The sequence below is a fragment of the Puma concolor genome, chromosome A2, assembly GCF_028749965.1.
Source record: "Puma concolor isolate L17-30 chromosome A2, mPumCon1.1.hap2, whole genome shotgun sequence".
Lineage (NCBI taxonomy): Eukaryota > Metazoa > Chordata > Mammalia > Carnivora > Felidae > Puma > Puma concolor.
Genome location: NC_141668.1, coordinates 82,047,191 through 82,059,414, shown reverse-complemented (window position 1 = coordinate 82,059,414; position 12,224 = coordinate 82,047,191). Strand labels below are relative to the sequence as shown.

The 12,224-nt window shown below is 33.8% G+C and overlaps 1 protein-coding gene across 3 annotated transcripts in view; it reads right to left on the bottom strand.

The window, feature by feature from the left end:
* The window catches only part of SEMA3A (semaphorin 3A), a 468,284-nt gene that overhangs the window by 118,423 nt on the left and 337,637 nt on the right, over window positions 1-12,224 (bottom strand). The gene's annotated exons all lie outside the window — the stretch shown is intronic.

Genomic DNA, 12,224 nt, shown 5'->3' with positions numbered 1-12,224 from the left:
TCAACACTCAACTAGTCTCCACCCTGTTCATTAAACTTTTTTTTTTTTTTTTTTTTTCTAACAGATGTTGCTTTTTCCCTTTTTCTCTTTCATGTTATCCAGGAAAGATCAAAGCGTTTAGTCATTCTTGTCCACTGTATGCAGAGGTGTGTGGGTGAAATTTTGCATGATTCTTGTGCTCTGGTTGCTTTCCTAATGTTTTCAATTATTTCCTTTGATAATATTTGATATGTGTTGACTGCTTCAACTAACAGAAATCATCTTAAATCTAGCTACTTTTTGAGAATAAAGGGCAATAGCGTAAAGTAATGAAACAATGTTCAAATTTTATCTGTTTTAAAGAGGCAAATGACTCATTTTCAATAAAGAAATAGTACTTTTGTGAAAGAAATCATACAATTCTTCTCTGAAATTACTTGCTAATGTTTATAATCAGACCATGAGCCCCTAGAGAAAGTAAAAGGTAACTGTATTTTTAAAAATAAATATCTAAGGTTATTCAATTTATTTTAATTTTGGAAACAAAAACTTGATACAAAGCTTGGCATCCATGGAAAATTTTTTCATGGCTTTTTTTTTTTTTTTTTTTTTACATGTTTGGCAATGAAAGTGAAGACAACATAGCAAACTAGAAAAGAATCCGAATTAGCTGTCAGGAGAACTGAGTTTAAGTTCAGCTTTTGCCGCTAAGTAGCCATCATATGTTAGAAGCAATCTGAGCTTCAATTTCCTATATTAAATATGAAGGATAGAAATTAGATGAGCTACATGCTAATGGTAAGCTTTGGTATTTCATAAACATGCATTTTTGAATAAGAATTTCATGGAAATGTGGTCCCAGTTTAACTCTGGATATAATATTCTTTCATAAAATTTTTTTAAGTGAGACATCAGATAGTGCTCAGCTCTGTGTTCAGCATAGTACTAGCCTGAAGCAGTTACGTAGACATCAAATTTTCCAACTTAATTTCTGGTACTAAAATCTTCCGAGATCATATCTTTTTCTCAGCAGCATAGTTGAAATATACTTCTTATTTCTGTCTTAGGAAATTAGTAAAGTTTTGTACTTGTTAAGTGCAAAGTAGAAAAGTAAATGTGACTAATTTTTTTTTATTCATGCATTCATACAGCAAACACTTCATTTCATTTTTTTTTTTACCTGAAGTTGATTTTAATCAAGACAATGGAAACTACTGATTGCCTCTGATGTACTTTATAAACAAGGATATGTCAGTTCACTTCTAGTTTTCTAGATGTTCGCACTGTAAAAATGGTTATGTTTTGCTTACCATTTACATCATCTTTTCCTATCCATCTGTCAGGTGAGTTATTACACCTCATTCTAGGGGAAAAAAAGACTTTTACTTACGTCTAAGAGAGTATGGAACTTTAGCATGAATTTTAAAAAACTCCATAATGCTGTTAGCAAAAATTTGATGCAGTGTCAAGGTATTAGCTAGAATTGCTATCTAGCATGAGATAATACAAAGAAAAGGTATTCCTTATGGCAAATCTTACATTTGCCTCCAAGATTTAGGCCAGCAAAGGGCAAGAAATGTGGGGCACTAAATATTCATCCTTTCCAGGTTAAGTAATTTAAATATGAGGTAAGACAGCTATTAAATGCCAACAAAATGTAAATCAGAAGAAAAAAAAGTTTGCCAGGATAGAAGCACTTAAAAGGAGCTTGAACCCTGGCATGTATACAGAACCCCATTTGCAACATTAGAAAGATTCAGACTTTTAGCCTCTGTGTAAAGCTTTGTGATCATCACAAGTGAGGTAACTTGCTGAAATAGAAGCTAGTCCTGTATTTAATCACTAACCTATTTTCTTAAGTGAATATGCATAATGCATTCTAGGTAACTATTTTTTTTATCACGTGAGAAATCTTGAGGTGTGAAAATTTTGAGGAGACCAATTTAATGTCATTTCGGTGGCAGCAAAAGTCACACAATGAATCAGTGACAGACCTGTGAATTGATTTTAGATCCCATTAGACTCCCTTTTTAACCACTCAGCAATTCTTGAGATTGCTTTCAGTGACCAAAGATGCAAAATTGAATTAAAATGTCAGACTGGAAAATAAAAATAAAATAAAAATGGAAAGTAGTCATTCTATACAGTTTGATTTCTGACAATTTGAAACTATATTGCCTGCATGTAAATGTACAAATCTCAAAAACTGTGCACAGACCCTGATACCAAATTTTCTATCACTTACAAAGGAATAGATTTAAATTACTAAAGTGTAAGGGCGAAATATGCAAAGACAGAAGCAATTGTGTTAAATAAAATATCAAGGCTTATGCTGGCCAAGTTTTTAGACAGTGATTAAAGGATGTCCTTTCATGTAAATTTACATTTCTCTAAATGCATTTGTTTTGGCCAGAATTTCTAAAGACTCTTAAGTACAAAATTAAATTTGAGTAAAACAGATAGTTTTTTCAAGTACATTAATATTCAATATCTTCATAGGCATAAGTAGATTGAAAAGAGCCATTTATATTAAGAAACAGAATAGTAACTGCCAATTTTCTGTTTTTTGATAATTTGCCATATAAATTACATATTTTTGGTTTATTAGAGAATCTAGAATTTTATATAGATCAGCATCCAGATTTCTCTATATTCTTGAGACAGTACATAATCAAAATATTAAGAAAAAGAGGACATGTTTCACTGCTAACTTAAAATGAGAGAAAACCAATTTTTATTTTTTTATATTTTAAGTATTCTATTTAAAATATATTGCTATTAATGCTACAAATTCTGCATTTCCCTTTGGGATGAAAAAGAACTACAATTCTCCTTGATTATAAAACATACTACCACTCTCCTGTGTGTTTGAGTAGAAGCACAAGCAGGTATGCTTTGTTTATCTTGGCTCAATATTAAGATTACACAGAGACAGAATTAGTAGAATCAGAAAAGTATGTTTCTGTGAGGTATCCTAGCACTTCCTTTACTGAAACATGACTCCCTGATTATATTATTACCATATCTTTTAAAAGATTCCATGAATTTATCACTGCCATGAAATTTTACCAAGATGACATGCACTGTCACATTTTTAATACAAAGAACTTAATGTTTCTTTCAAGAGGCTTCCAATAATGCAAGCTGTAATTCATTTCACTTGCAATTCATTGTTTTGAGAGGTTTTAGACCTGAGTATTAATGAACACACAGTATATGTTGTTGAATAGCAGGCTTTCTTTCTTTTTTAAGGCTTAATAATATTCCATTTTATGTATCTACCACATTTTATTTATCCATCCATCTGTTGATGGATATTTGGGTTGTTTCTATATCTTAGCTACTGCAAATAACACTGGAATGAATCTGAAGGATATTATGCTAAATAAAATAAACCATCACAGAAGGACAAATGCTCTATGATTCCACTTAAAGGAGGAACCTAAAATAGCCAAAGTCTCAGAAATAGAGAGTAGAATGGTGGTTGTCAGGGACTGTGGGTAGGGGACATGGGGATTTGCTGCTCAACAAGTATAAAGTTTCAGTTATGCAAAATGACTAAATTCTAGAGGTCGTCTGTACAGCGTTACGCCTATAGTTAATAATAATGAACCATGCACTTAAAAGGTATTAAGACAGTAGATCTTATGTTAATTATTATCACAATTAAAAAAAAAACCATTAAAGAAAACATGATGTATAGCATCATTCCAATAAAGTATAAGTGGTACAATATCAGACATAAGATTTACGTTACCGAAAAGCGATATGCTAGGATGGTTATGGCAACAGACTAACTAGTTGTGTGATAGAAGTATGATGAACCGCGCTAAAATTCAGTTTCCCAAACTAAAAAATGGAGACAACACTTTCATCACGGAGTTGTGAAAATAAACTGCTATAAAATACTGATAAAGCCATCAAGTATCCCAACAATGACAGGCATTAATATTAATACACATAATGAAAAAATCATGGGGAATAGCTGTAGCAGGAGAGAAACTGAACAGAATAACAAAGGATAAATCAGATGTATCATTTTAATAAAAATTTCACAGAATAAGTTATAACGTAAAATTGTAATTAAAAATAAAGCTCAGATTTTTCATTAAAATCACTGTTTCTAAGTACTGTATATTTTATTTCTTTCTATTTAGTTGTTTTTTGTTTGTTTTTTATTTTTATTTTTTAAACAATGTGTCTGAATTACTTTCACATATGCATTACACAAAATAGCATTCTCTGGATTTACAAGCTTGGAGAAATCATGCTTTTGTGAGATACACTATGGGTGAGAAATTCACATAACTTTGCATATGATAGCTTAATGTTTTATGCACAACATAAATTCAGCTTATTTGTAGACTTAGAAGTGAAAATTGAGTGTGCATGAACCACAATATGCTACAAAACGTGTTTCTCTAATTATCCCAAAGGAATTGGAAAAGCATTTTTTATTGGAGAATTTAAACAGTGTCCTCTTCTCAACTGTATTTCACCTAGTAGCTTAGGAGATTTGGATATTATTTTTATTTTTACTTTCCTGTAAGGATTTTAAATATATTTAATATCTTTCACTCAATATTAGTTTAGGCTCTCATCATGTCACCATTCAAACGTTTGCCACACTCCCAAAATGGACACAGCTATATGTCCATTCATCACTCCGTACCCCCTCCCAATTACATTTATGCCAAAAATGTGTTTACATGAAAATACGTTTTAAAGCCAATCATAGCGATAATAGTAGTCTCTTCAAAAAATTTATATTGCTCTTGACTGGCTTCCCCAAATTCAAGTTGATCCTAATTTTCCAGCCTTCTTTTTTGAAATCACTATACTCTCTGCACACTGGGATATTTGCCATTTCCTCATTTATGACTCTGTCCTTTTATTCTGCCCTTCTAGTCTCGACTATCTTTCACAACTATCAATACTTCACTCATTTTTCTAAATCCAACTGAAATGTGAATGCCTTTGTTCACTTCGTGAATTCCCCTTATTTACAGTCATCACCTGTTCAAACTAGGCAATGAATCTGAAGTATTGTTGAGTATTTTCAAAATATAAAATAAATACAACACAAAAATCCTTAACTTAGTCCTCTAAATTAGAATGAATGACTTCATCACTCCTCTTCCACTACATGCTGTTAGTAACTTCCTTTGAAAGGAACATGTTGTGGTCTCAGACACAAACCACTGAACAGGATGCTTGCCTCAGGTACATTTACAAAATACCCATGAAAACCTTACCTTTCTCAAGCGTACAATGAGAATATAAGGGTACCTAGCTCATCAGATTTTGTGAAGAATGAATGAGGTAACAAATTCAAAGCACTTATTCCTCAATAAGTGTTAGTTGTTGGGAATATAACTGTTATTATTACTGATGTTTCACCTATGTTTAAGTTAGAGATTTATATGTATGTTAGCTCTTTGGGGGCAGACATTTTTATTTATATTCCTCACTATTATTATGAGGACGTGGCTTAGGAAAAATGTTTCCTATATTTTTAGTAAAGTCAGTTTTATCTCTATTAAACTAGTCATCTGAATACAAATTGCTTCCAAGGTCATTTGGGCATTGATTGTAGCAAGTGAGTAGAAATGTAGCTACAAATCTAAAGAACTTAAGATATAAATGTTATGCTTCTATTATGCCTAGTATCTACTCAAATCTATTTAATAAATAAAACTTCTATTGCAAAAGTACTGGTTTTCTCATTATGTCTTTCCTTTTCACCTCAGTGCTGTTCTCATCACCTCACGCTGATTCTCATCACCAGCCTGTGTTATTTCTACTTCCCCAGCTCTCATCCTGTCCAAATTAACCACATGTGTTAAGTCTGGAGCAGCTGAGCGCCATGAGGAGCCCATGACCAGGGGACATCACACTAGGGCAAGGAGAGCGTCCTCAGATGTGAACACAGAGAAGAGGGGACACTATCTGCTTAAAAACTACCACAAGTTATCTTCTTACTGTACTGTCAGGTTTACCTTCTATCATATATTTCCTAAAAGTAAGTAAATTTGTGGAATTATATGTTCTTCATGATTAAAATTAAGTACCAACAAAACTAGGGAACAAAATTAAAATTTGCAATAGTAATGCAAAGTGATAATGATACCCCTGTGTATTCTAAAAAGTAAATACCTTCTTACAATATGAACATGGTTCTAGTGTCCAGAAGCTACAGTCTTTGGGTCTGGTAGACCAACCCTCCTCTGTGCTCTGGAGTGACTGAATTCTCTAACCACTTTTCTCTCTTTCAACCACAGCAAAACCTTCCTTCACACAGTCCACTCTGACCTTACTTTGGCTTATTCTTGGCAGGAATACATCATTTGCATATCAAGTCAACCTTTGTTTCTTTCTCATTAGCCCAAGAAAATTAAAGGAGTATTCTTGACACTCACATGATCATAATCCCCAAGCAAAGAAACAAATATCTTAAATGATTATGAGGTAGTTATCCAAATAACTTAGTATGCAATTACATTATTTTTTCAGATTATCATCAAAGTGAACCATATGCAACAAATCTGCAAGATAACTTGCTGATACCTATTTGAAACACTGCAAGAGAAGACAAATATATTCTGATCTGTGGAAATTCAGTCTAAGCCTACTCTGCTATTTTCCTTAAGGCAACAGGGTTTAGTCTACTCTTCATGTTTACTGTAAAATGTAATATTGGTAACAAATTAAAAGTTTTTATGGGTACATATTTTTTCTTAAAATAGATCATATGAGGAATGAGTGCAGAGGAATCAATCAAAAAGACATAGATAGGAGAAAGAGCAACTTGGGTAGTCTATACCTCCAGTGACTGGCTAGATCGAATAAGTGGAAGGTCTTCGATCCATACTAGCTCTTGAGGGTTCAGGAGAAGAAAAAATATTTTGATTAACATGCTGTATACGAGTCAGTCCTTATACCTATGTTGATTATGAATGAAGATGTGATTCAAAAACTGAGTACATTAAAGACTTTTAAGAAGTAATTGACAATGATGTCATTGAACCAATATGGATGGCCTTTAGAAAACTATTTAATTTGGTCCAAATTATTTTTCTGGCAGTAGGTAAACCAGATATGATAAAACATGAGACTAAATACCCTAAGAATTGAATGCTAACATTTCCATTTTTATCTGACATTGTTCTTAGGAATAAAACACAGTGAAATACTTTGAGGAAAAAAATCTTTTTTTCAAATGAACCAAATATGTGGTAGAAGGTAAAATATTAATGTCATTACTATGGTGTTTTCATATCACATATTTAGAGCAAACAAGTCAAAAAACAAAACGGTGATTTGTAACATTTTAAACAGGGTGAGGGGGATTTCTGGTTCTCTCTCACTTTTTTTTTTTTTTTTAATCATTTGTGAACTTTTTTCTTTTCTAACCTTGTTTCTAATCATGACTTAGGTCCCCCTACTACCTCATTTAACTACTAGTTCTATTAATTTTGAGAAACTGTCTTATTGATAATATTTAGAAATTAGAATGTTAATAGCTCATGAAAAATATATTGCTGAGCTGTTAAGTTCACTCAGAATTTATGAACTATGATTCTGTTCCTCAAATACAAATATAAGAGTGTTTTAAAATTTAAGTTCCAAGAGGGCACCTGGGTGGCCTAGTTGGTTAAGTGTCTGACTTCAGCTTAGGTCATGATCTCATGGCAAGTGAGTTCTAGCCCTACATCAGGCTCTGTGCTGACAGCTCAGAGCCAGGAGCCTGCCTCAGATTCTGGGTCTCCCTCTCTCTCTGTGCCTCTCCAGCTCCCACTCTGTCTTTCTCTCTCTCTCTCAAAAATAAACATTAAAAAAATTATTAAATAAAAAAATAATAAATTTAATTTGCAATATAAATGGTGGTACTATTTATATTTCCAACATGATTATACTTCCAACATGATTCAAGTATTGAAATATTAGGAAAGAGAGACCTAGAAATCATAATGGACTTGCTCTAACAACATGTTACTCAGTCAGTGGTGCAAATGAGGAACACACTGCCTCTGGTGGAAATAATGAGTAGCCAAGAAGAAATCTCCAAGGAATCCTGACTTTTCCCACGTAAGTTAGTCCACTAAAAAGTAAATTCAGACTCCACTGTATAATCTAAGAAAGACAGAAAGAGTTACCCAAAAGTAACTCCTCACTGTTTTACCAAGACATCTAAATTTCTCAGCTTTAGTACATTTCCTCCTAGAAATAAACCTGTGCTCTACTGGGATAAACAGGATCATGCATTGAGAGAGAGAACACAATAAGAAGAGGTTAGATAGATGTATAAATTAGTCACCAGAGCACTAACTACCACTTAAATAGCATTTTGGCCTTGAAGACTCTAAGAGCATTTGATTCAAAGTTTTGCATAAAAGCAAAGTCTTATTCTTCATGGAAGGGAAGAACCAGACAAAACATTTTATTTTATATCTAGATATATGGGTTGTCATTACAGAAATGACCTTGGAGATAGCCATTAAGCTTCACTGCATTTCTTAATGTCCCCTTGGTTCAATCATAAATTGAGATCATGACATTATGAGAGTATTTATAGAGTTAATATTTTCCAGCTCTCATCTGGGTCCATCTTTCTTCAGATTTCCTGCCCGGTATATAGAAAAGGCCCATTTGGAATTTGAGAAAGCATCCAGAGACTTTTTTGAAAAGCTATACTCGTCCGAAACTCATACATTTTTGTTATTAGCAGATGTAAATTTGAAGGGGAAATACCATATACTAAGAGCCATTTGGGAATATTCTGTCTTGTAAGGATGACTTACACTTTTCATTTGAATGGCATGGATACTGAGAGTTTAAACACAAAACTCATCTGTACTCTAGCTCTGAATCACTCTTTCTGTGAACTGTGCATTTTTATGATAAACACACACATGTGCATAAAGTATGTGACCTCATTGGCAGTTATCTGCAGTGTCAAAAACCACTGGCAGATACCCAAGAATTGATTGACATATATCTTATAGAACTGGAGTTAATTAATAGGTCTACCAATTCCCAACTGTACTACAGGAAACAGAAAATCTGTTTAATACAGTAATCAATGACATACTGTGTGTGGTCAGAAGACATTCACTATATGGCAAGAGTAGATTTTGGAATACAGTATTCAGGAGTGTAAATAGCTAAAATGCTAGGAGTGTAAAATAAGGCCTATTTTTCTAACTGGAAGACTAAGCAAGGGTTTTCTCTTTTTTTCCCTCAAACTATTTATCATTACTTAAAGCAACTGCTAATTTCCTCCTGCAAGATCTGAGGCTGTTAAATCACAAAGGGAATCTTGATTTGCTTCCAAAGTGATGTCTTTACTTCTGTGACATCAGTTATCTGAAAAGCTAAGTCCACTGTATCATTTCCTAACAGTGAGTTTCAACAATTTGGGGAACTCAGTGTAAGATAATGAGTTATTTTAAAGAAAGAACACAGCAAAGAAAAAAATTGAATGTTAAAATGTCCACAAAGGCCACAATAAAAGCGAAAAGCAAAATGTTTCTTTCTTTTTTTTTTTTTGTATGATGAAATAATCTTCATTATGTAAAGGCAGAACAGAGGTTTAAAGAGGATACTAGTTAATTATTTTATGTAGTATGGGACAGGTAATAGCAAAGCATTCATTCTATTTATAAACTAAAATATAAGACAACGATATGTCCTGGTTCTATATGAAAAGCCATCCTTGCAAACAAAAGTTACTAAATTCAAACTTCACGAGAGCTAACCCAACAATTGTAGCCTCAGTTCTGATCACTGTACCTTCTTCTTCCAATCTTTCCATCATTGTTATTCTTTTCCTAAAGGCATGAAGCACACATTGTCTCTTCAACTTCACAAACGGCATAACTGTCTAAATTCAAGGGTAGGATTTTAAGTACCAGTATAGATCAACTTAAAGCAGATTCTCTCTTAAGGCAGCTTAAGCATTTGAAAATTAAATCTTATACTGTCTAGACAAGCTATCTTGATAATATCTTTTCCAGAATTTCCTAGATTGTCTGTCTAGACCGCCCCAAATTCCCCCAGATGACTGCATAATCATCTTTCCTCTGACCACTTAAAAGACTCTGGAACAATATTTCCCAATATATTTGCCATGTAAATCAAGGTCATTGAGCTTCTGAAGGAGGACCTCTCTCCAAAGCTCTGAGATTCAGAATCTCAGGAAAATACCTGCATCCCAATATTCTACCTCAAAGGAGATTAGAAGGGAAGCTTTATTTATTTCGGTGGTGGAAATGGCTTCCTCCACTTTCCTGGATAAGTGGCTTGGCTCCAGAACCTGTACCTTTCATTTCCCCTGCCCACCCATAAGAGAACAATGAATAGTTAATGAGTTATAAAGGAAATATGCTGTGAACTCTCCTAAATAGCAATTTCAAGAAAAAAAATCAGTATTTTTGGGAAAATGATAGAAACATGGGAACAATAAATGGTATTTTAATTTAAATGGCCATCAAGATCATCTAAGTTTAAAATTTTTAAATGGAAGAATTTAAGATAAAGTGCAGAATCACCTAGTAACAATGGGAGCTCAGTGCGGTAATTTACAATATCTGATCAAGTGAGGTACAAGATGACAATTACTTACACGAAAGACGGTAACAGCGAGATGCAGATTTTTATTTTAAAAATGATAACATTCTTTCAGTACCTACTACCTATTGGACAATGTTAAACCCTCACAACAGCCATACATAAAACAGACACACAAAGAAAATAAGTAGCTTATTCCGGATCAAGCATCTAGTACCAAGTAAGGTCAGACAAAAGTCCTCCACTCTAGGACACGGGACACTTGTTTAACAATGATGGGATTAGAACTCATTGAGTTTCTATAACAAAAAAAGTCAGTGGGTCATGCCCTTACTAGGAGGGTTGGAAGGCAGTTGGAGATAACAAGTCAACCTCTCATTTACAATATATGGACACTGAGGATAACAGGGGTTTTGTTCAGTTTTGTTTTACATAGTATGAGACAGAGTCTGAGATGTTAAATAATTTTTCCAGGGCTCCAAAGCTAGTGAGTTGTAGAATAAGATCAGAAGCCAGATGTGACTTCACAGCCCATGTCTTTTCTATTAATCTGTGCTAGGAGCTCAGCTCTCCTGATTCCATTGCTCTGTCTGGACAGCATGATCCCTGACAAACTGAAAAAGTGTAATATGATGTGGAAGGAGTTCTCTAGAGCTTTCTCCAGAGTACAGAATAGTGGGGCAATTACCCCAGGCCTAACTCTTGGGGTGCCTGACTACAGGAACAGATGAGAAGAAAGCAAAGAGGGAGAGATTTCTCCAGGAGGTGCTGGAAGTCAAGCATACAAAGTCTCCTAGATCACGTGCAAGGAATTATTCCTAATTTCATCAACACGAAACAAGTAATTTAAGTAGAACGGCCTTTCCTTAAAGTTAGTTTTTACTTAAAACTCTTGGGTACGTCAGCAAGTATACTATACGTGCTTGTACGGGAAAGGAGGAAGGATGGACCGGGGGGAACCGGCTGATGAGGAGCAAATACTTACACTGGTGAGGCCTTGGGAAAGTGTTTTCATCTTTCCAGGATCATCAGTTAAGTAATAATAATTGTGTTTGGTCTAGAAACCACATAGTCTCTAAGGTGTCTACAAAGATGTTATAGCACAGACTGTTTTGATTTCTAAACCTTTGGGTTGAAAGAACGTTTTTGTATCACTTTAGGACACCTTAAGAAAATTTAGGGAGAGAATCTATAGCTACAGAGAAGTGGCTCACGTGTGAATTATATTTTATCTTCGGGATTTCAAAAATATTGGAGAAATAAATCCTTTATTTGTTGAGTATCTCTGAATTCCAATTTGGAAGAAAATTCTGTCACAAATGATGCTCTCACCATTTGTTCTTTTTGGCATTTAGTGCCAAAAAATTATAAAAGGGCTTATAGTTGAAGGCTTACTGGTAAGCCCAATTCATGGAACCACTTTCAATATCCGTAACTTTTCCTTTCAGTATTTCCCTAATCTCTAGTGTTACTTAAACTTACCTAACTTTAATTACCTAACTAAAACATCTCTTATATTAAACCAATTAAAGAAACATTTCTTTTTCTTTTCCATACTGCCAACATTATAGCTCAAAATAGAGAAAGAAAGCTTAGTTGAGTAAGAACACAAATGTGAATAATTTAGGTCAAACATGAGATCAGACCATTGTGCACATGTATGGCATCCTTCCTTA